This window comes from Protopterus annectens, chromosome 15.part0 (assembly GCF_019279795.1).
Source record: "Protopterus annectens isolate FY-2018-M chromosome 15.part0, PAN1.0, whole genome shotgun sequence".
Lineage (NCBI taxonomy): Eukaryota > Metazoa > Chordata > Ceratodontiformes > Protopteridae > Protopterus > Protopterus annectens.
In genome coordinates, this window is record NC_056749.1 from 77,484,686 (window position 1) to 77,509,922 (window position 25,237).

Sequence of the window (25,237 nt, forward strand, 5' to 3'; positions counted from 1 at the left end):
TACAAAAGTTGAATTGGATAACTCAGACCCACCCAGCTGTACACTTGCAGTCTAGCAAGGACAGCTGATTAGCACTCCTATTAAAGGAGGAATAGAATGCCTTACAAAATATACCAGAGACTCTCTGGTCAACAGGAAAGTCAGATGTAGGACTTATTCGTACAGTGGGACCAGTAACTATCACACCAAAGTCAGCATTTAGACCACAGAAAAGACAGTATCCCTTAAGAAAAGATGCAGAGGCAGGGAAAAAGCCTATTATAGCAGCCTTACTTAAAGGAGGGATACAAGTAGAATCTCCCGATTTACCATGTAACACACCCTTATTTCCTGTTAAAAAAGCAAATGGAGAATGGCGTATGGTCCAAGATTTACAAGCTGTAAACGACACAGTAATACCAAGGGCGCCTACAGTGCCAGACCCACACACCCTGTTGAATGGTTTAAAACCTCAACAGAAGTATTTTTCTATGGTAGACATTAGCAATACGTTCTTTTCGATACCAATACACCCTGACAGCCAGTATTGGTTTGCATTCACATTTCAGGGGAAAAGGTATACATATATGCAACTACCACATGGATATTGTGAAAGTCTAACAATATTCTCACTAGAAATGGCAAGCAACTTGGCGGGATTTACCCCACCAAGAGGCAGTCAGATTTTACTTTATGTTGATGACATCTTGCTGGCGGCCCCCACCCAGCAAGATTGTAGAGAAGATGCCATAGTGCTATTATGATTTCTAGCCACTGAAGGACATAAGGTAAACAAAAATAAACTGCAGCTTTGGAAAAAACAAGTCAAATACCTAGGATATGTAATATCCAAAGAAGGTAGAACATTAGATGAGGACAGAAAAGTAGCAATTTTGCAAGCACCAAAACCCACTACCAAGAAGGAAATGATGTCCTTCCTGAGTACAACTAATTTTTGCCGGAGCTGGATTCCAAACTATGCCTTGGAATCTGCACCTCTGACTGACCTGATATATAAGAAGCCTATGGCAGCACAGGATTTGTTACAATGGACACCAGAGGCAGAATATGCTTTCTGCAAACTGAAACAGTTAATAGCGTCCTCATTAGTTCTGGGATTACCAAACTACCATAAACGTTTTTTCCAAACTGTAGATTGTAAGCAAGGTTATATGACATCAGTGTTAACACAACAGCATGGGGACAAGCAATGCCCCATTGCTTACTATTCATCACAACTAGACCCAGTGGCATGGTCTTTACCTCACTGTGTACAAGCAGTAGTTGCAGCTGCAATGGCAGTACAGGCTACGGCCTCAGTAGTCTTATTCCACCCTCTCACTTTGAGAGTGCCTCATGCAGTCACAATTATTTTACTGCAAGAGAAGGTAGTATATCTTTCCCCTGCTAGGCATCTTTCCTGTATGACCATATTGTTGAGCCACCCTCACATGACAATTGAAAGATGCACAACTTTAAACCCTTCTACCTTGCTCCCAACCCCTGCAGATGGCACACCACACCGCTGCCTGCAGATAATTGAGCAAAAGACACTACCTAGAAAAGATCTTATGGATGTTCCCTTGGATGATGCCGAGGTGACATACTACGTGGATGGTTCATGCAAAAGGAGTCCTGCAGGACAGAACCTAGTAGGAAATGCAGTAGCTTCTGATACAAAGATTATAGAAGCAAAACCTTTACCACACAACTTATCTGCACAGGCAGCAGAATTGATTGCCTTGACATGGGCATGTACCTTAGCAAAGGGTAAATGTGTAAACATTTTTACTGACAGCCAGTACGCTTTTTCTACTGTACATGTTTTTGCGCAACAGTGGAAAAAACAAGGAATGATAACATCTACTGGCAAACCTATAAATCATGCACAGTTTATTTTAGATCTTTTAGAATCTATTCAGTTACATCAGAAAGTAGCTGTGCTATAAATGCACAGCTCACACCAAGCAACAAGATAGGATTTCAAAAGGTAATGTGAGAACTGATACCGCTGCAAAAGAAGCAACTTCTGAAGTATTTCTTTTAAATAAGGAACTACAACCCTCTGAGATTTTAGACTTAGAAATGTTAAAAACAATGCAGACACTCACTACGCAAGCTGAAAAACAAAGATGGGTAAAACGAGGAGCAATTCTCGAAAAGGGGCTGTACATCTCTAAAGAAGGGAAACCGATACTACCATCTAATTTGTTTAGATATGCAGCTTTGTTGAGCCATGGGCAGTGCCATGTCTCAACAGGGGGATGATACAGCTGGTGAACCAGGTGTTCACAACGTACAGATTTACAAACTACTCTAAAAAATTTTGTTTGATGTGCCAAATTTGTAACATCATGCACAAGGGGTGTTAAAGCCCAAAAAAGGGAGTTTCCCTAGACCACCATATCCATTTCACACTATCTGTATGGATTTCATAGAATTGAACAAATGTGAAAATAAGAAGTTTTGTCTTGTCATTGTATATATGTTCTCCAGATGGGTGGAATCCTTTCCAACCAAAAATCCAGATGCAGCTACGGTGGCAAAAGTACTTGTCAAATAAATCATCCCTAGATTCGGCATTCCGGAAAGGATCTACAGTGACAATGGTACACACTTTGTAAACCAAACCATACAGCAGTTAAGTAAGCATTTTGGTATTTCTTTAAAAAATCATTGTGCATACCATCCACAATCTGCAGGGCTAGCTGAGAGGCATAATGGAATATTAAAGAATAAATTAAGAAAATTAATAGCTGTCAAAGGAAAAAAACTTCAAAGACCAATACACGTAAGGTTCAGTTAAGGCACTTTAATTTACTTGCAGCAAGGAGACAAAAACATGAAAATACAAGGATTTGTCTAACTACTAACAGGAAGTATGTTCATTCTTATACTATTTTACAAGACATGGCCTTCTAAGCTGACGTAATCAAACACAACTTTTAGCATTGTTCTACAGCAGATGTTACTTCAGATTTTCTGCTGACATGACTAGATTTGTGAGAAACCTTTCAGAAAAACAACCTGGCCTTGGTGACTATTAATCCATTTACAAGCGTCTATTGTACAGTGTTACTTTTCAAGGTACTTTTCTAATACAGATACAAGCAAATGCTGATTGCAGTTCATATTTTCAAGCAGGCTTTGTACTAATTATCTGTAACTTCTACAGCTGTGTATTTTCTCATGGCACAGCGGAACTTCTTGTCTAAGTTTCATATAAGTAGTATTGTTCTATTCATTATTTTCCTAACGCAAGCAGAAATCACCTGCTTCTCAGTAAATTTCCAAGGCTCAAGCAAGATTTTAGCTAACAGTACAAGGTCAGAAAGCAACTGCAGTTTGCACAGATTTATGCAGTATGAAATAGAATAAATGTGTTAACCCTTTTCAAGCTCTAAATGCACTAAGCATATTGCTAATACACACATTAATACATATTTTTCTAACATTTCCCCCCTATTAATACTTTTATTCTACTTTCAAAATAAGCATAAACAGTTTGTTTTCTTCTCCTAACCTCTTCCATTCAGGATTTGCAGCTAAGAGAGTCATTCAGTTTAAACTTATGAAAGCTTTTTAGTCTTTTAACAGTTCTTCAAACTCAGTACTTTGATATAAGGTTTCAGAAACTGACATGTCTATAAGGTCTTTAATCAGTCTTTTCATGCAGGGGATGCCACAACAAACACATACTCCCAGTAGGAGCATACCTACACAAATGGCAATCAGGATGTTCATTAGGATGGTACCCCACCCCCCAAACCATTTCTGGAAAAAGTCCATCAGTGGGTTTGGGCCTGGTTTGGTCATGGCCGACACTTGCTGAATTACCTCAAGATGATTGTCTATCTTGTGTTTATGGTCAGGAATATACGAACAGCATTCTTCTTGGATTAAAGCACACGTACCTCCTCTTGCCGCTAGGGTGAAGTCGAGAGCCATGCGATTTTGGAGCACTACAGTTCTCATAGCATTCAGTTCATCAGTCACCAATTCGAGAGCAAAACAAGTTGATTTGCTCATTACTTTGAGAAGTTTTGACAGTTTTCTCAGCTCCCAGATCGATTTCACTGCTCCATATGCTGGTAATATACGTGCCCACAATATAACGCTATCACTCAAGTCCATGTATGTCAGTCCTTTACCTAGAGAGTGATGGTCTTTCCAACGCGCATCGATTTGTCCCACTGGATTTACAGGATTCTTGACGACTTCTCGGACATTTTGAATTTTCCCATGAGGCAAAACTGCAGTGTGTCGTATGGCCAGAACCAGGTAACCCAAAAAACAACTGCCAGACCAATTCTCAGGTAACCATTTGTATGCCTTTCTGCCACACACAAAATAACAATCCTCTACTTTAGTAGTAACCTTGCTATGAATATACACTCGCCCTGCATGAAACATTTTTCTATCAATTATAGATAGCTGTTTATAAAGAACAGGATTATGTTTTACTTCATCAAGTGTTTTGTGCATCAATCCAAGAAATGAATCATAGTTTGTATTACAATAAAAATCTACTTTATTACCTTTAGTGTTACATCTATAAGGAACAGTCACATTGCAAGTGCTGCAACCCACTTGAATAGTATCATTTTTATAAAAACACACAGCTCCCTTTTGTGGAACAGACAAGTGCAATGCTATTTTATCTTGTGCTGTAATGGTTGAGGTATCATAAATCAAGTTCTCCCAGGTCTCATTGACCCTCTTGTGCTGTAATGGTTGAGGTATCATAAATCAAGTTCTCCCAGGTCTCATTGACCCCTAGGGAAACTGTAGTCATTAATAACCCCCCCCGTATGCTGTTGGCAAAGCTGTGCAAATCCAGCAATTCGAAACATTGAAAGTCTCAGCATACACATATTTAATTGCCTGGTAAGTGCTAAAGTTTGGATGCCAGTTTATGAGTAACGCTTCATGTTTATTCAGTTTAGTCTGCGTGGCTGGGAAAAGAAAAGGCCACAACAAAAAGATTATTGTCACAAATACAGTTAACAGGATGATTATGCAGTACTTCTGAGGAAAGGGTTGTTCTGCATTCCTGTTTCTTCTGGACTCTATCATTTTTGCTCTTGGCATGTAACAAGACTTTTGTCCAGTTCAAAGTTTTTAACTAATTTACAGTGCATCAAGTGGATCCAGGAGGCACGCTCCGCAATTTTGATTGCAGTGGGTGTTGATAAAAGCATTTGATATGGACCTTCCCACTTCGGAGACGCCCAATTTTTCTTCTTAACTATCTTCAGCCTGATCCACGCTCCAGGGGGCACTGCCACTTCTGACAGTCTGGTTCGTTCTTTATCTGAACCATAATTTAACTGCAACAAATGTTTAGAATTTAACAAATTACGCATATACTCTGCTAATGTACTGTCAGCTTCCTGGTCTGCGTGCGTGAGAGATTTCCACTGAGGTATATAGTAAGCCCTTCCAAAGAGCTTTTCAAAAGGAGTCAATCCTTTTGCATTCGGAACAGTTCTCATGCTCAGCAGTGCCAGGGCCAGACAGTACACCCAGTTTCTCTGTGTTTCTGTCACTAATTTTCTTAGCTTACTCTTTAAAATCCCATTATGCCTCTCTACTAGCCCTGCTGATTGTGGGTGATACGCACAATGATTCTTTAGAGAAATACAAAAATGTTTACTTAACTGCTGTATGGTCTGATTCACGAAGTGTGTGCCATTGTCACTGTAGATCCTTTCCGGAATGCCAAATCTAGGGATGATTTCTTTAACAAGCACTTTGGCCACAGTTGTAGCGTCTGGATTTTTAGTCGGAAAGGCTTCCACCCATCTGGAAAACATATCTACAATAACAAGACAATACTTCTTATTTTCACATTTAGTCAACTCTATGAAATCCATACAGATAGTATAAAATGGATACGGTGGTGTAGGGAAACTCCCTTGCTTGGGCTTTAATGCCCCTTGTGCATGATGTTTATTACAGATGTGGCATAACAAACAACATTTTTTAGAGTAGTTTGTAAATCCGTACATCGTGAACACTTGGTTCACCAGCTGTACCATCCCCCCTGTTGAGACATGGCACTGCCCATGGCTCAACAAAGCTGCATATCTAAACAAATTAGATGGCAATATCGGTTTCCCTTCTTTAGAGATGTACAGCCCCTTTTTGAGAATTGCTCCTCATTTTACCCATCTTTGTTTTTCAGTTTGCGTAGTAAGTGTTTGCACTGTCTTCAACATTTCTAAGTCTAAAATCTCAGAGGGTTGTAGTTCCTCATTCAAAAGAAATACTTCTGAAGCTGCCTGCTTTGCAGCTGTATCAGCTCTCGCATTACCTTTTGAAATCCTGTCCTGTTGCTTGGTATGAGCTGTGCATTTACAAATAGCTACTTTCTGAGGTAACTGAATAGATTCTAAAATATCTAAAATAAACTGTGCATGATTGATTGGTTTGCCAGTAGATGTTATCATTCCCCGCTTTTTCCACTGCTGCGCAAAAACATGTACAGTAGAAAAAGCATACTGGCTGTCAGTAAAAATGTTTACACATTTACCCTTTGCTAAGGTACATGCCCAGGTCAAGGCAATCAATTCTGTTGCCTGTGCAGATAAACTATGTGGTAAAGATTTTGCTTCTATAATGTCTGTGTCAGAAACTACTGCATATCCTACAAGGTTCTGTCCTGCAGGACCCCTTTTACATGAGCAGTCCACGTAATATGTCACCTCGGCATCATCCAAGGGAACATCCGTAAGGCAATGTCTTTTGCTCAATCACCTGCAGGTAGCTGTGTGGTGTGCCATCTGCAGGGGTTGGGAGCAAAGTAGAAGGGTTCAAAGTCATACATCATTCAATTGTCATATGAGGTTGGCTCAACAATATAGTCATACAGGAAAGATGCCTAGCAGGGGAAAGATATGCTACTTTCTCTTGTAGTAAAATAATTGTGACTGCATGAGGCACTCTCAGTGAGAGAGGGTGGAACAACACTACTGAGGCCGAAGCCTGTACTGCCATTGCAGCTGCAACTAATGCTTGCACACAGTGAGGTAAAGAACATGCCACTGGGTCCAGTTGTGATGAATAATAAGCAATAGGTCGTTGCTTGTCCCCATGCTGCTGTGTTAACATTGATGTCATATAACCTTGCTTGCAATCTACAGTTTGGAAAAAACGTTTATGATAGTTTGGTAATCCCAAAACTAATGAGGACGCTATTAACTGTTTCAGTTTGCAGAAAGCAGATTCTGCTTCTGGTGTCCATTGTATCAAATCCTGTGCTGCCATAGGCTTTTTATAAATCAGGTTAGTCAATGGTGCAGATTCCAAGGCATAGTTTGGAATCCAACTCCGACAAAAATTAATTGTACCCAGGAAGGACATCATTTCCTTCTTGGTAGTGAGTTTTGGTGCTTGCAAAATCGCTATTTTTCTGTCCTCATCTAATGTCCTACCTTCCTTGGATATTACATATCCTACGTATTTAACTTGTTTTTTCCAAAGCTGCAGTTTATTTTTGTTTACTTTATGTCCTTCAGTGGCTAAAAATTGTAATAGCGCTATGGTATCCTCTTTACAGTATTGCTGGGTGGGGGACGCCAGCAGGATATCGTCAACATAAAGCAAAATCTGACTACCTCTTAGTGGGGTAAATCCCACCAAGTTGCTTGCCATTTCTTGTGAGAATATTGTTGGACTTTCACAATACCCCTGTGGTAGTAGCGTACATGTATACCTTTTCCCCTGAAATGTGAATGCAAACCAATGCTGGCTGTCAGGGTGTATTGGTATCGAAAAGAACGCATAGCTGATATCTACCACAGAAAAATATTTCTGTTGAGGTTTGAAATCATTCAACAGGGCGTGTGGGTCTGGCACTGTAGGTGCCCTTGGTATTACTGCATCATTTACAGCTTGTAAATCTTGGACCATACGCCACTCTCCATTCGCTTTCTTAACAGGAAATAAGTATGTGTTACATGGTGAATCAGGAGATTCCACCAGCACCCCTTCCTTAAGTAAAACTGCTATAATAGGTTTGATTCCTACCTCTGCATCTTTTCTTAAGGAATACTGTCTCTTTTGTGGTCTAAATGCTGACTTTGGCATAATAGTAACTGGTCCCGCTGTACGAATAAGTCCTACATCTGATTTTCCTGTCGACCAGAGATTTTCTGGTATATTCTGTAAGGCATTCTCTTCCCCTTCAATAGGAGTGTCAATCAGGTGTCCTTGCTAAACTGCAAGTGTACAGCTGGGTGGGTCTGAGTTATCCAATTCAGCTTCTGCACTTGTATTCCCTGTTCTGACAGTTCTAACTCTGTCTGTTTATCCCATCTCGTGACTTTTTCTCCTGTCTACCCATTTTACATTCTTGTCCTTAGTTAAGCTAACATGTGGTAATCGATTAGATTTATAGAGTGCAAAGAACTCCTGGGGCAATGAACAGCTGGCTACATTGTTCCCTTCTATGTCCCAGTACAGATTATGTAATACCAATCTGTTTGCTTGATTTCTAAATAATTCTTGCTCATATTCCTTATCAGGTCCTGGTATATTACAATAATATAGAGTACAGTGCAACAAATGCTGTTTATCAATGTCAAGGGAGGGGAACTTGCTGATGGCTACGTTCATCAACTCCTCGGTCACTGCCCCTGGACCAGTCATAACCAAGTCCTGGCTCTACCAATAAAACATTTCACCCTCCGATTGCACTGCAAAGGTATCAGTTTGTCGCTGTGCTTCCATACCCTGCATAGTCGGAACTACTGCTATACCAAATAGCTGCATAAGATCTCTGCCCAAGAGGTTTACTGGGCATTTTGCAGATACAACAATTTTGCTTTTCTGGGTCAATCCTGAAACAGGATCAGTTATCACAATATTATGGGAGAGGGGCTCCCGATACAGCTGTCCATTAGCTGCTTTCACTAATATGTAATCAGGTGACACTGAATTCTCTGGGAGTTTGGAGGGATGTACCAGGGTCCGTGATGCCCCTGAGTCACACAAGAATCTGACTTCCCTCCCTTCTACCAGGAGTGTAACTTCTGGTTTTGTGTCTGCTAAATAGAGCTCTAAGCTCAATAAAGCCAAATCCAATATTTCATTTTCTTCACTATCCGTGACTTCTTGCACTTCTTCTATTTCTTCTGTCACATTCTCTACTCCCTCTATCACATACTCATTTTTCCTGTCTCCGCTATCCCCTTCTAGTGATTCTTGACTATCATATAGTCAGTCCTCACCCTCCTTATCTTCCTCTGTGGTTGTCTTCTTGTTTTTCTTGCAATCCCTTGCCAAGTGTCCTTTCTTACAGCATTTAAAACATTCACCCCTTTTTCTTTCGCCCTTCAAAGTCCTCTGATCGTTGATCAGATTATTTGTTTACCAGGGTATTTCTCTTGCCCTTTTTCCTGGACTGTACTACATATACTTCTGCTCCATCTTCTACAGAAAATACTTGGGCTTTCGTTTTCTTTTTGCTATTAAAATGCCTTTCGGCATGCCTAGCATATTCAAGCAATGACTGTAACCTGCTTGTACGATGATCTACCATGTGTTTTGTAATAAAGCTTGCTTATAGGTGCAATACTGCCTTTCAAAAATGCATTCTTTAACTGCTGCTCATATGGGGAATCGTGTGTCTGGTCTTCAGGAACCTGCATTCCACAATGGTTATTAAAACATTCTAATAGTCTGGCATAATATCGGTCAATAGCTTCACCTTCCTGTTGGATGCATTGATTAATGCATGTCCAGTCTGCCCTAGGCTTCCATTTCTCAGTGATTCGGTCTATAAGACCTTTCACTCTGTTGTCTAACTCTGCGCTGCTATGTGGGAGGGGCCTGAGCGCAATGTCACGGGGATTCCAGTCGCCACTAATCATGTGCCAATCTGGTCCCACAATTTGTCTGACTACTTTTTCTACCTCTTCTCCATTTAAATTATAACTCAGCCTCATTCCTTGCAAATCTTCTAAGAACTTTCTAAAATTAACTTTTGGATGGGGAATTCCCTCAGTGGCTTTCCGGATGTCTTCCAGAGTCCAGGGTCTATACACTAGAATAGTTGGGTCCTGACCTTCTTGCCCTGCCTGAGGATTAGGCACTTCTATAAGTGGGCATATTTCTTCTTCACTCATAAATCGTGAATTTCTACCCATTTGATATAACTCAATGTCCCCTTTTGAGTTTCCTGTCTGTGTTCGAGACCTGGTCTCGACGGGATCTCTAATAAATGGTTTTGCTTTTGTAGTGTCTCTACTCACAGTGACAGTAGGATATCGCGGGGGTGGACTAATCTGTTCACTTGCCTCATATTCTGGTAAGGGAGGCGAAGGGGCTGATGCTATTACTAAGTTATTGTCCTCCTTATCTAAAAACATTGCTTTTGAATTATTACTCTTTTGTTCCCTTCGGTTTACTTCCTCAATCCACCTGTGTGCCTGAGGAATTCCTAATTGACGTTGCTTTTTTATCCAACTTCTAGAATCAGTTTTAAGCTGTTTGACAAGTGAGGATTTTTCTAGTTTACCATCAAATTCATACTTATTAACCCGTTTTGAGTAGTATTTAATATTATCAGCATGCTGTGACTGCATGTATTTTGTGTCTTCGGTTAACGGCGTATTTTGGGACCTTTTTGTACAATTATTACCCATTTTGTTCTACCCTTTTAATCATTACGTAACTCCTTATTTTTAATGTGGTACCACGGATATTTTTATAGTCTCTTCAGAATGACTGCCTACCTGCTCTGTTTCCCTGATCTATGACAAGACAGTAATCTTTCTGTCCCTGACTTATAAAGTCTTTAACAGAACAAATACAAATCTAGTCCATGATCTAAAACAGAAAAAGAAGGTAGATTCACCTTACCTGAGCCTTCGTGATTGATCACCTGGTTTGAGTAAACCCGTCCTTCAGTCGCAGATCAGAAAGTGGCTGGCCTCTTTTGTACGACAATTCAGTCGGAGGACTTTTCAAATAAGAAGAACCAATGTGGTTTCTTCCCTGTACAGTTTCAAGCCACCTGGCCTGTCTGATCCGAGGCGAAGTGAAGGTTTCCGGTCCAAAGGACCAATCTGTCAAAGGAAAAAACTTCAAAGACCAATACACGTAAGGTTCAGTTAAGGCACTTTAATTTACTTGCAGCAAGGAGACAAAAACATGCAAATACAAGGATTTGTCTAACTTCTAACAGGAAGTATGTTCATTCTTATACTATTTTACAAGACATGGCCTTCTAAGCTGACGTAATCAAACACAACTTTTAGCATTGTTCTACAACAGATGTTACTTCAGATTTTCTGCTGACATGACTAGATTTGTGAGAAACTTTTCAGAAAAACAACCTGGCCTTGGTGACTATTAATCCATTTACAAGTGTCTATTGTACAGTGTTACTTTTCAAGGTACTTTTCTAATACAGATACAAGCAAATGCTGATTGCAGTTCATATTTTCAAGCAGGCTTTGTACTAATTATCTGTAACTTCTACAGCTGTGTATTTCCTCATGGCACAGCGGAACTTCTTGTCCAAGTTTCATACAAGTAGTATTGTTCTATTCATTATTTTCCTAACGCAAGCAGAAATCACTTGCTTCTCAGTAAATTTCCAAGGCACAAGCAAGATTTTAGCTAACAGTACAAGGTCAGAAAGCAACTGCAGTTTGTACAGATTTATGCAGTATGAAATAGAATAAATGTGTTAACCATTTTCAAGCTCTAAATGCACTAAGCATATTGCTAATACACACATTAATACATATTTTATTAATAGCTGAGACAGGAAATAATTGGCTGTATTGTTTGCCCCTGGCACTGTTGAGCATGAGAACTGTTCCGACTGCAAAAGTATTGACTCCTTTCAAAAAACTGTTTGGAAGGGCTTATTATACACCCCAGTGGAAACTTCTCATGTCCGCAGACCAGGAAGCTGACTATACACTAGCTGAATATATGAGAAATTTGTTGAATTCTAAACATCTGTTGCAGTCAAATTCTGTTTCAGATAAAGAACAAACCGAAACATCGGAAGTGGCAGTGATCCCAGGGGACTGGGAGTGGGTGAAAAATATAAAGAAGAAAAACTGGACATCATCAAGGTGGGAAGGTCCATACCAGGTGCTTCTTTCGACACCCACTGCAGTCAAGATAGCAGAGCGAGCCTCGTGGATCCACCTGATGCACTGCAAACTAGTTAAGAACTTTGAACTGGACAAAAATCTTAAATCTCCATTGGGGCCCTTAGCACAAAGTCTGGCTACAAAAGGGGGGGTCAGATCAATAGTACTTATCCGTCTCAACCCCAGTGAAGAAACCATCGGTGCTGAATGTCCTATTAGGGCAGAGAGTAAGATCACATGTCAAAAGCAAAAATGATAGAATCCAGAAAAATCCAAATAAAACTACTCGGAAGAGTTGGAGAAAACAGGAATGCAAAACAACCGTTTCCTCAGAAGTATTACATAATCATCCTGTTAACTCTACTAGTGACAATAATCTTTTTTTTGTGGCCATTCCTTTTCCCAGCCACACAAACTGAACTGAATAAACGTGGAGAGTTGCACGTAGAGTGGCACCCAAGCTTCAACACTTACCAGGCAATCAAATATGTGTATGCTGAGACCTTCAATGTTTCGAATTGCTGGATTTGCACAGCTTTGCCAACAGCATACAGGGGGTTATTGTTAACGTCAGTCCCCCTAGGAGCCAACAAGACCTGGGAAAATTTAGTCTATGATACATCAGATGTTACATCACAAGATAAAGTAGCATTGCACTTGTCTGTTCGACAGAAGGGGACTGTGTGTTTTTACAAAAATGATACAGTTCAGGTGGGTTGGAGCAATTGCAATGTGACTGTTCCCTATAGATGCTACAATAAAACTGATAACACAGGTTCCTATTGCAACACAAGCTATGATTCATTTTTTGAGCTGATGCATAGGACAACTGATGAAGTAAAACATAATGCTGATCTTTATAAACAACTGATTATAGTTGACAAAAAAATGTTTCATCCAGAACCAGGACATAGTAAAGTTACTACCAAAGTAGAAGACTGTTATTTTGTATGTGGTAGGAAAGCATACAAGTGGTTACCTGAGAAATGGTCCGGCAGTTGTTATTTGGGGTACCTGGTTCCGGCCATATGACACACAGCAGTTTTGCCTCAAAATTCGAAATGTCTGATGAGAAATCAAGAAGCCTGTCAATCCAGTAGGACAAATCAATGCAGGCTGGAAAAACCATCATGCTGTGGGCCTAGGGAAAAATGGACTGTTGCATATAGACTTGGGTGATACCATCATCTCATGGGCAGGTGTATTGTCAGCATATGGAGCAACAAAATTAATCTGGGAACTGAGAAAACTGTCTAAACTTCTCAAAATAATGAGCAATGCAACCTTTTCCGCTCTAGAATTGGTGACTGATGAACTGACTGCCATGAGAACTGTAGTGCTTCAAAACCGCATGGCTCTCGACTTCACCCTTGCGCTTTAATCCAGGAGGAGTGCTGTTCGTATATTCCTGACCACAAACACGAGGTAGACAATCACCTTGAGGTAATTCAGCAAGTGTCGGCTATGACCAAACCAGGACCAAATCCATTGATGGACTTTTTCCAGAGATTGTTTGGGGGGTGGGGCAGTATCCTGATGAACATTCTGATTGCCATCTGTGTAGGAATGATTCTACTGGTGGTATGTGTTTGCTGCTGCATCCCCTGCATGAAAAGACTGATTAAAGACTTTATAGACATGTCAGTTTCAGAAACCTTATACCAAGGTGCTGAACTTGAAGAATTGTTGAAAAATTTAAAATGCTTTCATAAGTTTAAACTGAATGACTCTCTTAACTGCAAATCCTGAGTAGGAAGAGGTTAGGGGAAGAAAAAACTGTTTATGCTTATTTTGAAAGTGGAATAAAAATATTAAAAGGGGGGAAATGTTAGAAAAATATGTATTAGTAATATGCATGCTTAGTGCATTTGAGGTTTAAAAGGGTTAATACATTTATTCTGTTCACACTGCATGAATCTGCACAGCTACTAGAGACATTCCAATCCTGTTTATGTCATGAAAATATGTGCAGCTATGATCTGCTTATGCCATGGAAATTAACAAGAAGCATTTAATTTCTGCTAATGTCATGAAAATAATAAGTGTTTTCTACTAGTGTCATGAGACTTAACAAAGAGTTATTGATTTTCTGCTTATGCCATGAGAAAGTACACAGCTGCTGAAGCTATTGATAATGAAAACAAAGGCTGCTTGAAAGTATAAACCGTAGTCAGCATTACTTGTACCTAATCTAGAAATGTACCTTGAATCTAGGTAAAATGTAACACATATATATTAGAACTGTATAATTGAAGAATAGAAAGTTTGTAGTGGGCTAAAAATAAGCCCCAAGGCCAGGTTGTTTTTCTCAAATGTTTTTGTAAATCAACAATAATCCAGTCATGTCAGCAGGAAATCTAAGTAACATTTTCTATGTAACACATAGTGAGTTTTAAATCTGAACATGTCAGCAGGAAATCTAAGTAACATTTTCTGTAGAGTAATACAGAAAGCTGTGTCTAACTACATCAACAATAGAAAAGTAACATTTCATAGAATTGTATAAAAGTAGCATACTGCTCATTAGTAATTTAGACAAATCCTGTATATGCATGCTTTGTCTCCTTGCTGCAAGTAATAAAGGGTGTCATAATTGAACCTTACGTGAATTGGTCTTTGAAGTTTTTTCCTTTGACAATTTACTTGCTACAGATAGGATTGCAACTACTTATTTTTTAGATAGTTAATATGCTGCAAAAAATTGTTGATTTTATACTCATAGGATCATAGGATCATAGGAGGTTACTAAGCTAATGGTCCTGATGCCCTTATAAACCTAGCCAAGAGCATACCTGTCAACCTGGAAACATCAAAAATCTTGGCAAAGACCCATGAAAAAGGTACAAATATGTATGCTGATTAACATAAAATTTGCATACATAATTATGTAACCCTGTCCACTCCAATGGAATTGTGGGATACCAACTTTCAAAGGCAAACTGAAGAACCGACAACCAAAACATGGCCCCAGAACCCAGATGCTGTAGTAAATGGTAACCATTTTTTTAAATGTGTGGCAATAATGTTCTCTGGGAAGGGAAAAGATGATGAACCTTCAGATTTTGTTTTTGGTGACTTGCAGTATTTGGGTGCTGTGGTAAATGTAGGGCATTTAATTTTAGGCAATATTCTAATCTTAGCAAAATAATATTATTTTCTAGGACATCCAAAAGTCATTTCCCATGGTCCCATCATAGATGCAGCTAGAGTTTGTGCCCCCAAGGGATGTCTTTTAGATTGCCACACTTCACCTCTCACAAAATCATGGTTGAACGGGACCCCCCCATATACAGTCCTCCCCCCTTGCAGCCATTCCAATGTCCTGTTACTTAGCTATTTTACTCCATTTACTATAAACACTGTAATGCGCATACTGCTTTGCTTCTACAATGATTATTTGGATTTAATTTCTTCTTCTTCTTTTGGCTGCTCCCGTTAGGGGTCACCACAGTAGATCAACTGTTTCCATTTCTTCCTGTCCTCTGCATCTTGCTCTGTCATACAAACCACCTGCATGTCCTCTCTCACCGCATCCATAAACCTTATCTTAGGCCTTCCTCTTTTCTTGTTACCTGGCAGCTTCATCCTTAGCATTTTTTTCCCAATATACTCTGCATCCCTCCTCAGCACATGTCCAAACCAACGTAATCTTGCCTCTCTGGCTTTGTCTCCAAACCTTCCAACCTGGACTGACCCTCTAATATACTTATTCCTAACCCTGTCCATCCTCGTCACACCCAGTGCAAATCTTAACATCTTCAACTCTGCCATGTCAAGCTCTGACTCCTGCCTTTTTGTCAATACCACTGTCTCCAACCCATATAACATAGCTGGTCTCACTACCCTCTTGTAGACCTTCCCTTTCATTCTTACTGGTACTCGTCTGTCACAAATCATTCCTGACACTCTTGTCCACCCAGTCCAACCTGCCTGTGCTCTCTTCTTCACCTCTCTTCCACACTCACCATTACTCTGAACTGTTGATCCCAAGTACTTAAACTCATTTACCTTCACCACCTCTTCTCCCTGCATCCTCACTATTCCTCTATCCTCCCTCTCAGTCACACACATATATTGTCTTAGTCCTGCTGACCTTCATTCCTCTTCTCTCTAGAGCATATCTCCACCTTTCCAGGGTCTCCTCCACCTGTTCCCTACTCTCACTACAGATCACAATGTCATCTGCAAACATCATAGTCCACTGGGACTCCTGTCTGATCTCGTCTGTCAACCTGTCCATCACCATTGCAAACAAGAATGGGCTCAGACCTGATCCTTGATGTATCCCACCTCCACCTTAAACGCATCTGTCACTCCCACCGCAGACCTCACTGCTGTCACACTACCCTCGTACATATCCTGTACCACTCTTACATACTTCTCTGACACTCTCGACTTCCTCATACAATACCACAACTCCTCTCTAGGCACCCTGTCATATGCTTTCTCTAAATCCACAAAGACACAATGCAACTCCTTCTGACCTTCTCTGTACTTCTCCATCAACACTCTCAGAGCAAACATTGCATCTGTAGAACTCTTTCCTGGTGTGAAACCATACTGCTGATCACTAATCATCACCTCCCTTCTTAACCTAGCTTCCACTACTCTTTCCCATAACTTCATGCTGTGACTGATCAGTTTAATCCCTTTGTAGTTACTACAGCTCTGCACATCACCCTTATTCTTAAAAATTGGTACCAAAATACTTTTTCTGCATTCCTCAGGCATCCTCTCACTTTCCAAGATTTCATTAAACAATCTAGTTAAAAACTCCACTGCCATTTCACCTAAACACCTCCATGCTTCCACAGGTATGTCATTGGGACCAACATCCTTTCCATTCTTCATCCTCTTCATAGCTATCTTTACTTCCTCCTTGCTAATCCACTGCACTTCATGATTCACTATCCGCACATCATCCAACCTTCTCTCCCTCTCATTCTCTTCATTCATCAACCCCTCAAAGTACTCTTTCCATCTGCTCAACACACTCTCCTTGCTTGTGAGTATGTTTCCCTCATTATCCTTTATCACCCTTACCTGCTGCATATCTTTACTAACTCGGTCCCTCTGTCTAGCCAATCGGTACAGGTCCTTTTCTCCCTCCTTAGTGTCCAACCTTTTATACAACTATTCATACACCTTATCCTTAGCTTTCACCACCTCTCTATTTGCCATGCACCTCAATTCCTTATACTCTTGTATACTTTCTTCGTATCTTTGACAATCCCACTTCTTCTTTGCCAACCTCTTTCTCTGTATACTCTCTTGTACTTCTTCATTCCACCACCAGATCTCCTTGTCCTCCTTCCTCTTTCCAGATGTCACACCAAGCACCTTTCTAGCCATCTTTCTTACTAGCTCTGCTGTAGTTACCCAGCTATTCGGTAACTCTTCACTGCCACCCAGTGCCTGTCTTAACTCTTCCCTGAACATCACCTCACAATTACCCGTTTTCAATTTTCACTATTTGATCCTTGGTGTTGCCCTCACACTCATCCTCCTCTTCTTGATCACCAATGTCATCCTACAAGCCACCATCCTATGCTGCCTAACTACACTTTCCACTGCCACCACTTTACAGTCTCCAATCTCCTTCAGATTGGCCCTTCTACATAAGATATAATCCACCTGTGTGCATCTTCCTCCACTCATGTATGTCACCCTATGCTCCTCATAGCACAAACACTAATAGACATCTGCTAAACAAAGCAATGCAGCCTCACAATGAAAATAGACTTAGCATTAAAACGTTTCTGCTCTTGAAACTCACATTCTTTGAAACCCACATTCAAGGAAATTGCATCTGGAAAGTGGCGGATAAAGATTACCTTTGGGCTGTTTTAAAATCATAGGCCCCTCGCACAAGAAACATACATGTTTTTGTTTGATACACCTTCCTGATTGTATTAAATTATATTCCTTGTATAATACAGCACACTTGTTAAAGCGCGTGTCAAATTTATTGTTTTGAATATTTTTCCAGAAAGCAATGAAACAAAATGCATACAATAATAATGACAAAACTGCCCAGTTTAGAACCTTTCCATCATAAAAGTCTACTCAAACTTCTACAATCCACCAGTATCAGTAAATATGCACAACTTCTGCAGAAGTAAAAGTCATCTAAATAATTCCACATTAAAGAGATCTGTAACTATATTTCATTGTTTCATCTACAAATAAAGTACATGTTGCCCTTAAATAAATTGCATATGTTACATTAACAAAAAACGATAAGCTAGTAATATTGCAATAGGGAATGGATGGCAAACTGATAACAGGTTCATAGTTACTAGATATCTCCACCAAAGAGTCAGAACTGCAGCATCCACCCTATTTAAAAGTACAACACAGTAATCCATATCAGCAATCCATCTACATATTGTGGGAGTAGAACCCATAGCCTTCTGCAAGGAAAGCAAGTATTCTAGCTGTTGTGCTGCTAACAATATGGACTGACTTAGCATAAGCAGGGCTAAACTTCTCTCCCCCTGAAGAACTATGTAGCACAAGAAATCTGGAAAAAGCCAAAATTTATTGGGGGAGGGGGGACAAAAGGCCCAAAACCAGGGGCACATTTTAAACATTGCTTGTATAATCTTAGAAAAGCTGCTGCTAGAACAATATGTTGGTAATATGGGTAGAGAATTTAGGCTCTTGCTCCATGTACCTAAGGTACAGGTTTTAAGTCTGAGTAACTCTAACCACCAGATATATCTAACTGGGGCATGGTAGTTGTGATGCCTGCCATAGCACACACTTAAGCATTGCATAAAGGTAGTTGCAAATAACAGTACAAGTCCTGCCATGACTTAAACTTGTGTTCAAGCTTAGCCATTTCACATACCCCAGAAAGCCGTTCAATACAGAAGTTGTGAAAGCGCCATTCCACTTAAACAAATGCAGCCACCCATTCCACATAAACAAATGCAGCCACGCAAACACACACATTAGAATACATGTGAGGCCTGCCGTTGTGTTCAAGTTTAGCCATTCGGGTAAATAACGCACACAACAGAAAGGTAAATAAATGCAGCTGTTCCCATTCCACATAGGGAAAAGAATTGACCAAGTATACCTGCCATTCATTCAAAGGTAGATGGTAGTTGCACATGGGGAAAACTTAGATTGTGAGCATAAAGATAGTTGCACATTAAATAACAATACAAAAGCTGCTGCACATGACACAGTGATGCCTGCTGTAACTTAACAAAGTCAATTAGCTAATCCAATAAAACGATCATGTCAGCACACAGGTTGCAAGTCCATAAAGCATTTATTGTATAAATTCCACAAGTGCTTTCACCCTAACTCAATTGTAGGGCTTTTTCAAGAGTAAAAACAGCGTAACTGTTCAATCAGCCATCTTTAAATAACTTCATTTTAAAAAAAGGCGCCAAAACCAATCTGACCTAAATTTAAAGTAACCACATCACATTTTTACAACTGTCAAGTTAAAAAACATAAATAAATTCACTTTGTTTACCAAACATTAATAAACTTGGTAAAACGTTGAATCAAAGTAGTATAAAATAACACAAAATAATAGTTCTATCTAAAAAAGAAGAAGAAAAGGATGCCAAAAATTTTAAATACTTTAAAATTATGTTAAACAATACAATCAAAATGTTGCTTTAATAATTGTTTCAGTGGTTGTTTTAAGTAATTATTTTGATAAATCTGCTTTTTTAATCAAATAAGACTTAATAGAAATATACTCATTTAGTCACAGGGGGTGGGTGGCATTCAATCTAATTTGCCAATAGGTCTCCCTACAGCATAATCAATTCTCCCAATCTCCCCCTTTAGGGTCAATAGGTACTTGTTCAAGAATCCCAAAACGAAAGCCAGTGTGTTTAGGCTCCATTTGTAAATGTTTATTTAATGCATTATTAATATTCCATTTTTTATGTTATATAAATGTTCATAAATTCATTTGTTCAACACTCTCTCTGACTTCCCTATGTAGAAACTAGGACAGTCTCTGCACAGGGCTAAGTACACAATACCCTTAGCATGACAGTTACCCTTCTTTAAGTAAATCCTACTGTTGCCATAATTTTTTAAGGTGATGGGTACTTCATCGAAAATGTATCTACAATACCCACACCTACCACATCTACTAGTTCCCTTGTCCAAAGTAGTTGTACGTCTATAATTGTTACTTTCGAACACCCTTTTCAGATTTGTTCCTGTTTTATAAACAAAGTTAGGATAATCACCTACTTTGTGTACTAAGTCCTTATTGTGCTTTAACATCTTTCAATTTCTCTGAATGAGGTCCTTAACTTCCCTTGTGATGTTACTGTGTTGAAGAACCATAGCTCTTTTAAAAGCTTGTTCACTATCCACTTCATGACCTTTTACAGTTTCCAATGGTTTCCCCAAAATAGGAGAATATCTAGTTGCATGACCATTTATAATTTCTTCCGACACTTCCTTTATTAACCTATCAGGGTAACCCCTTGAACTAAATAAATCAGAAATAAAATCAATTTCCACTAAAAAATCATCCCACTCTGATGTCATCCTGGCCGCTCTGACCATTTGGCCCTTGACTATACTCCTTTTGTTTCCAGGGGTGGTCACTGTTGTAGGGGAGGTAGGAATTACTGAAAGTATTTTTCCTATAAATTCTTGATTTCAGTCCCCCATTAGTTTTATCTAACCTCACATCTAAATAATCAATTCCACCCTGGTCAAAATTAAATATACATTTTAAGAATCCAGTGGTGGAATTTAAAAACTCAACAAACTCCACAATAGTGTTCGCTGGTCCTTCCCAAATAATAAACAAATTGTCCAAGAAGCGTCGGTATAATTTGATGTTATTATTCTAAAAATCTGAAAGAAACAAATGCTGCAACTCCCATTGTAAAAGGACAAGGTTGGCGTAGATGGGGGCACAAGCTGCCCCCATAGCTATACCTCTAACCTGCTTGACAGTTTCCCCCCTCAAAATACACAAAATTGTTTTTCAACACAATTCTCATTAGTTCTATCAACAGGTCAATATCAAAGCTCAAGGTAGACTTATTGTCCTTCAAAAGTAGCCAAAAGTAATCTAAATCCTCATCGGTTGGAATACAGGTGAATAGGTCAACCACATCAATGGTTAAAAAGTACACCTCACCTTCATAAGACTGCAGAGTCAAACCACGTAAAAAATCCCAAGAATCCTTTAACATATGCTCATACTGATCAGGGATGTGTTTAAGTGTATTGTCCAAAAAAGATGCAATAGCATATGTCTTAGACCCCTTCCCTGACACAATTGCCCTATATGGAGGGTCAGTTGTACTTTTATGGATCTTTGGAATTCCAAAGAAAGTCGCTAGTCTTGGTTTCTTAATGGTCAACATAATACCAATCTTTTCATCCAGTCTACCTTCCGTGATGAATTATTCTATGGCTAGATCTATTTTCCTGTAAGAGATGTTGATCTAATTCGTAGAAACTGGAATGTAGACATCAACATCCCCCAGGATGTTCGAAATTTTACTAGAGCAATCAAAAGTGTTGACCAAGACCATACCACCCCCCTTATCGGGTTTCATAATTCGAATCCCCCTGTCATTGAGTAAGTCCTCCAAGATGTGTTTTTCCCTTGTGGTCAAATTAGCCTTAAATAAAAACTTTTTCTTAATTTTTTTATCTACACTCAGTTCATATAAATCTGATGCACATGTCTCTTCAAACACCTGTAAAGCTGGGTGGAGAGGAGGGTTGAATGTACTAGCCTTTCTAAAGCTAGTTGTATCATAGCCATTGGTCTGCTCAAACATTAACGCAAAATGTAATTTTCTAGTGTACAGTTTTAACTCTATGAGAGTATCACAAACATCAAATCTAACTGTTGGAACAAATTTAAAACCTTTTTCAAAAAGGTGAAAGTGTTCTTCATTAATCTCAATCCCACTTAGGTTAAACATTTTAAAAGCATTGTAGGAATAAGTCACTTTGTCAGAATCAATAACTATTTCCCTATTTACTTTATTGTCCAAGTTAATCATTACACTTTTCCTTTCTTTTTTGTTTTCACTTGGTTCCTTCCTCTTCCCTTTCCCCCAGAAAAATCCTGTTCGTTCAACTCTCTTTCTTCCCCTCCCTCAGCCATGTCAGTAGTAACTACCACATCTTTGTCAGTATCTACAGTGGTGGGGTTAGGTGTGGAAATATTAATCACTGGGGTGGTTGGATTGTGGTGCAAAACATCCACAGTAATTTGTCTATTATTGAGAAATCTTTCACCTATTTTAGATTGTTCAACTGTTTTAGATTTGGTCAAGTCCCTTACAACTGTAGGATCAGATTGTTTGTATGAACTGTTCCTATAAATTCTCCCCTTGAACACATAAGCCCTATTTTCACTGTATTGTTTCAAATCCCTTTCTAATTTTCTTTTTTTTTTTTTTTCTCTCATATATTTCTTCACATTTTCTTTCAGTCCTGTAAAAACTGTTATCATAACTTTCTTTAATAAATTCAAATAACAAATCCTTTCTGATGGCTTTATCCAATTTCTCTGCTTCCTTTAACATCATATCCACCTTCATTTTAACAAATTTTACCATCAGCTTTAAAATTTTAAAATCACATTCATCGAACACAGTATTAAATTCATTAAGCATGTCCAAATCATAAGTAAAACTCTTAGGGTATTTACAAACACGTAACCCTTGTGGGACAACTTCCCTAGAAAAAATTCCTTTTCCAAATCCCTAATTCCATCTTTTAAAGAAGACGCTGTAAAAGAACGACCTGCCCCTTTAGACTTAATTTGGTGGCAGGAATAATTATTAAAAAAGTCTCCTGTACTTTGTACATAATCAAACCATTCTCTAACATTATGAAAATGCCTTGATTCATTGTTAATAACTTTGTCAATCTGAGTTACAGTACCTTGGTGTACACATACACCTTGTTGAACATTTTCAAGGCCCAAAATACTATTAAGTCCACTGTTGACAACAGTAGACTCTCCCCTCTTATGGTCATCGCCCAATGTTTGTTCAAACCTTTGGGAAGAATGGTTGGTTCCACATCCCTTATGTGGAACTGAGGTAAACTCACGAAGTGTTTCAACCTGTGCCCCCAATTCATTGGCATTCGCCTGAATGGGAACTTGTCTGTCTACCTCCTTCTGAACCAGCGCACATGAAATAGAACCATCAGGAGGTGAAAACACTTCCAAAATACGGGCCAAGTCTGTCTTTAGACTCTGCATTCCTGCACTAAATCCCAAAATAGCTGCCACTACTTCCTTCTGTGAAAAAATAACATTTTCGACCTCAGGCTGCCCAAACTCTTCCTCAAACGACAATTCTCCATTAAAGACTGTCATACTCTGTACGCTGACCTCCACAACACAAAACAAAAATAAAAAAAGTGGAAAAAGATCGTAGAAACAAAACCACTAATCCAATAAAACGATCATGTCAGCACACAGGTTGCAAGTCCATAAAACGTTTATTGTATAAATTCCACAAGCGCTTTCACCCTAACTCAATTGTAGGGCTTTTTCAAGTGTAAAAACAGTGTAACTGTTCAATCAGCCATCTTTAAATAACTTCATTTTAAAAAAAGGCGCCAAAACCATTCTGACCTAAATTTAAAGTAACCACGCACATTTTTACAACTGTCAAGTTTAAAAACACAAATAAATTCATTTTGTTTACCAAACATTAATAAACTTGATAAAAACTTTGAATCAAAGTAGTATAAAATAACACAAAATAATAGTTCTATCTAAAAAAGAAGAAGAAAAGGATGTCAAAAATTTAAAATACTTTAAAATTATGTTAAACAATACAATCAAAATGTTACTTTAATAATTGTTTCAGTGGTTGTTTTAAGTAATTATTTTGATAAATCTTCTGCTTTTTTAATCAAATAAGGCTTAATAGAAATATACTCATTTAGTCCCAGGGGGTGGGTGGCATTCAATCTAATTTGCCAATAGGTCTCCCTACAGCATAGCCAATTCTCCCAATCTCCCCCTTTAGGGTCAATAGGTACTTGTTCAAGAATCCCAAAACAAAAGCCAGTGTGTTTAGGCTCCATTTGCAAATGTTTACTTAATGCATTATTAATATTCCCTTTTTTATGTTATATAAATGTTCATAAATTCATTTGTTCAACGCTCTCTCTGACTTCCCTATGTAGAAACTAGGACAGTCTCTGCACAGGGCTAAGTACACTATACCCTTAGTATGACAGTTACCCTTCTTTAAGTAAATCCTACTGTTGCCATAATTTTTTAAGGTGATAGGTACTTCATCCAAAATGTATCTACAATACCCACACCTACAACACCTACTAGTTCCCTTGTCCAAAGTAGTTGTATGTCTATAATTGTTACTTTCTAACACCCTTTTCAGATTTGTTCCTGTTTTATAAACAAAGTTAGGATGATCACTTTGTTCCTGTTTTATAAACAAAGTTAGGATGATCACCTACTTTGTGTACTAAGTCCTTATTGTGCTTTAACATCTTCCAATTTCTCTGAATGAGGTCCTTAACTTCCCTTGTGATGTTACTGTGTTGAAGAACCATAGCTCTTTTAAAAGCTTGTTCACTATCCACTTCATGACCTTTTACAGTTTCCAGTGGTTTCCCCAAAATAGAAGAATATATAGTTGCACGACCATTTATAATTTCTTCCAACACTTCCTTTATTAACCTATCAGGTTAACCCCTTGAACTAAACAAATCAGTAATAAAATCAATTTCCACTAAAAAATCATCCCATTCTGATGTCATCCTGGCCGCTCTGACCATTTGGCCCTTGACTATACTCCTTTTTTGTTTCCAGGGGTGGTCACTGTTGTACGGGAGGTAGGAATTACTGAAAGTATTTTTCCTATAAATTCTTGATTTCAGTCCCCCATTAGTTTTATCTAACCTCACATCTAAATAATCAATTCCACCCTGGTCAAAATTAAATATAAATTTTAAGAATCCAGTGGTGGAATTTAAAAACTCAACAAACTCCACAATAGTGTTCGCTGGTCCTTCCCAAATAATAAACAAATCGTCCAAGAAGCGTCAGTATAATTTGATGTTATTGTTGTAAAAATCTGAAAGAAACAAATGCTGCAACTCCCATTGTAAAAGGACAAGGTTGGCGTAGATGG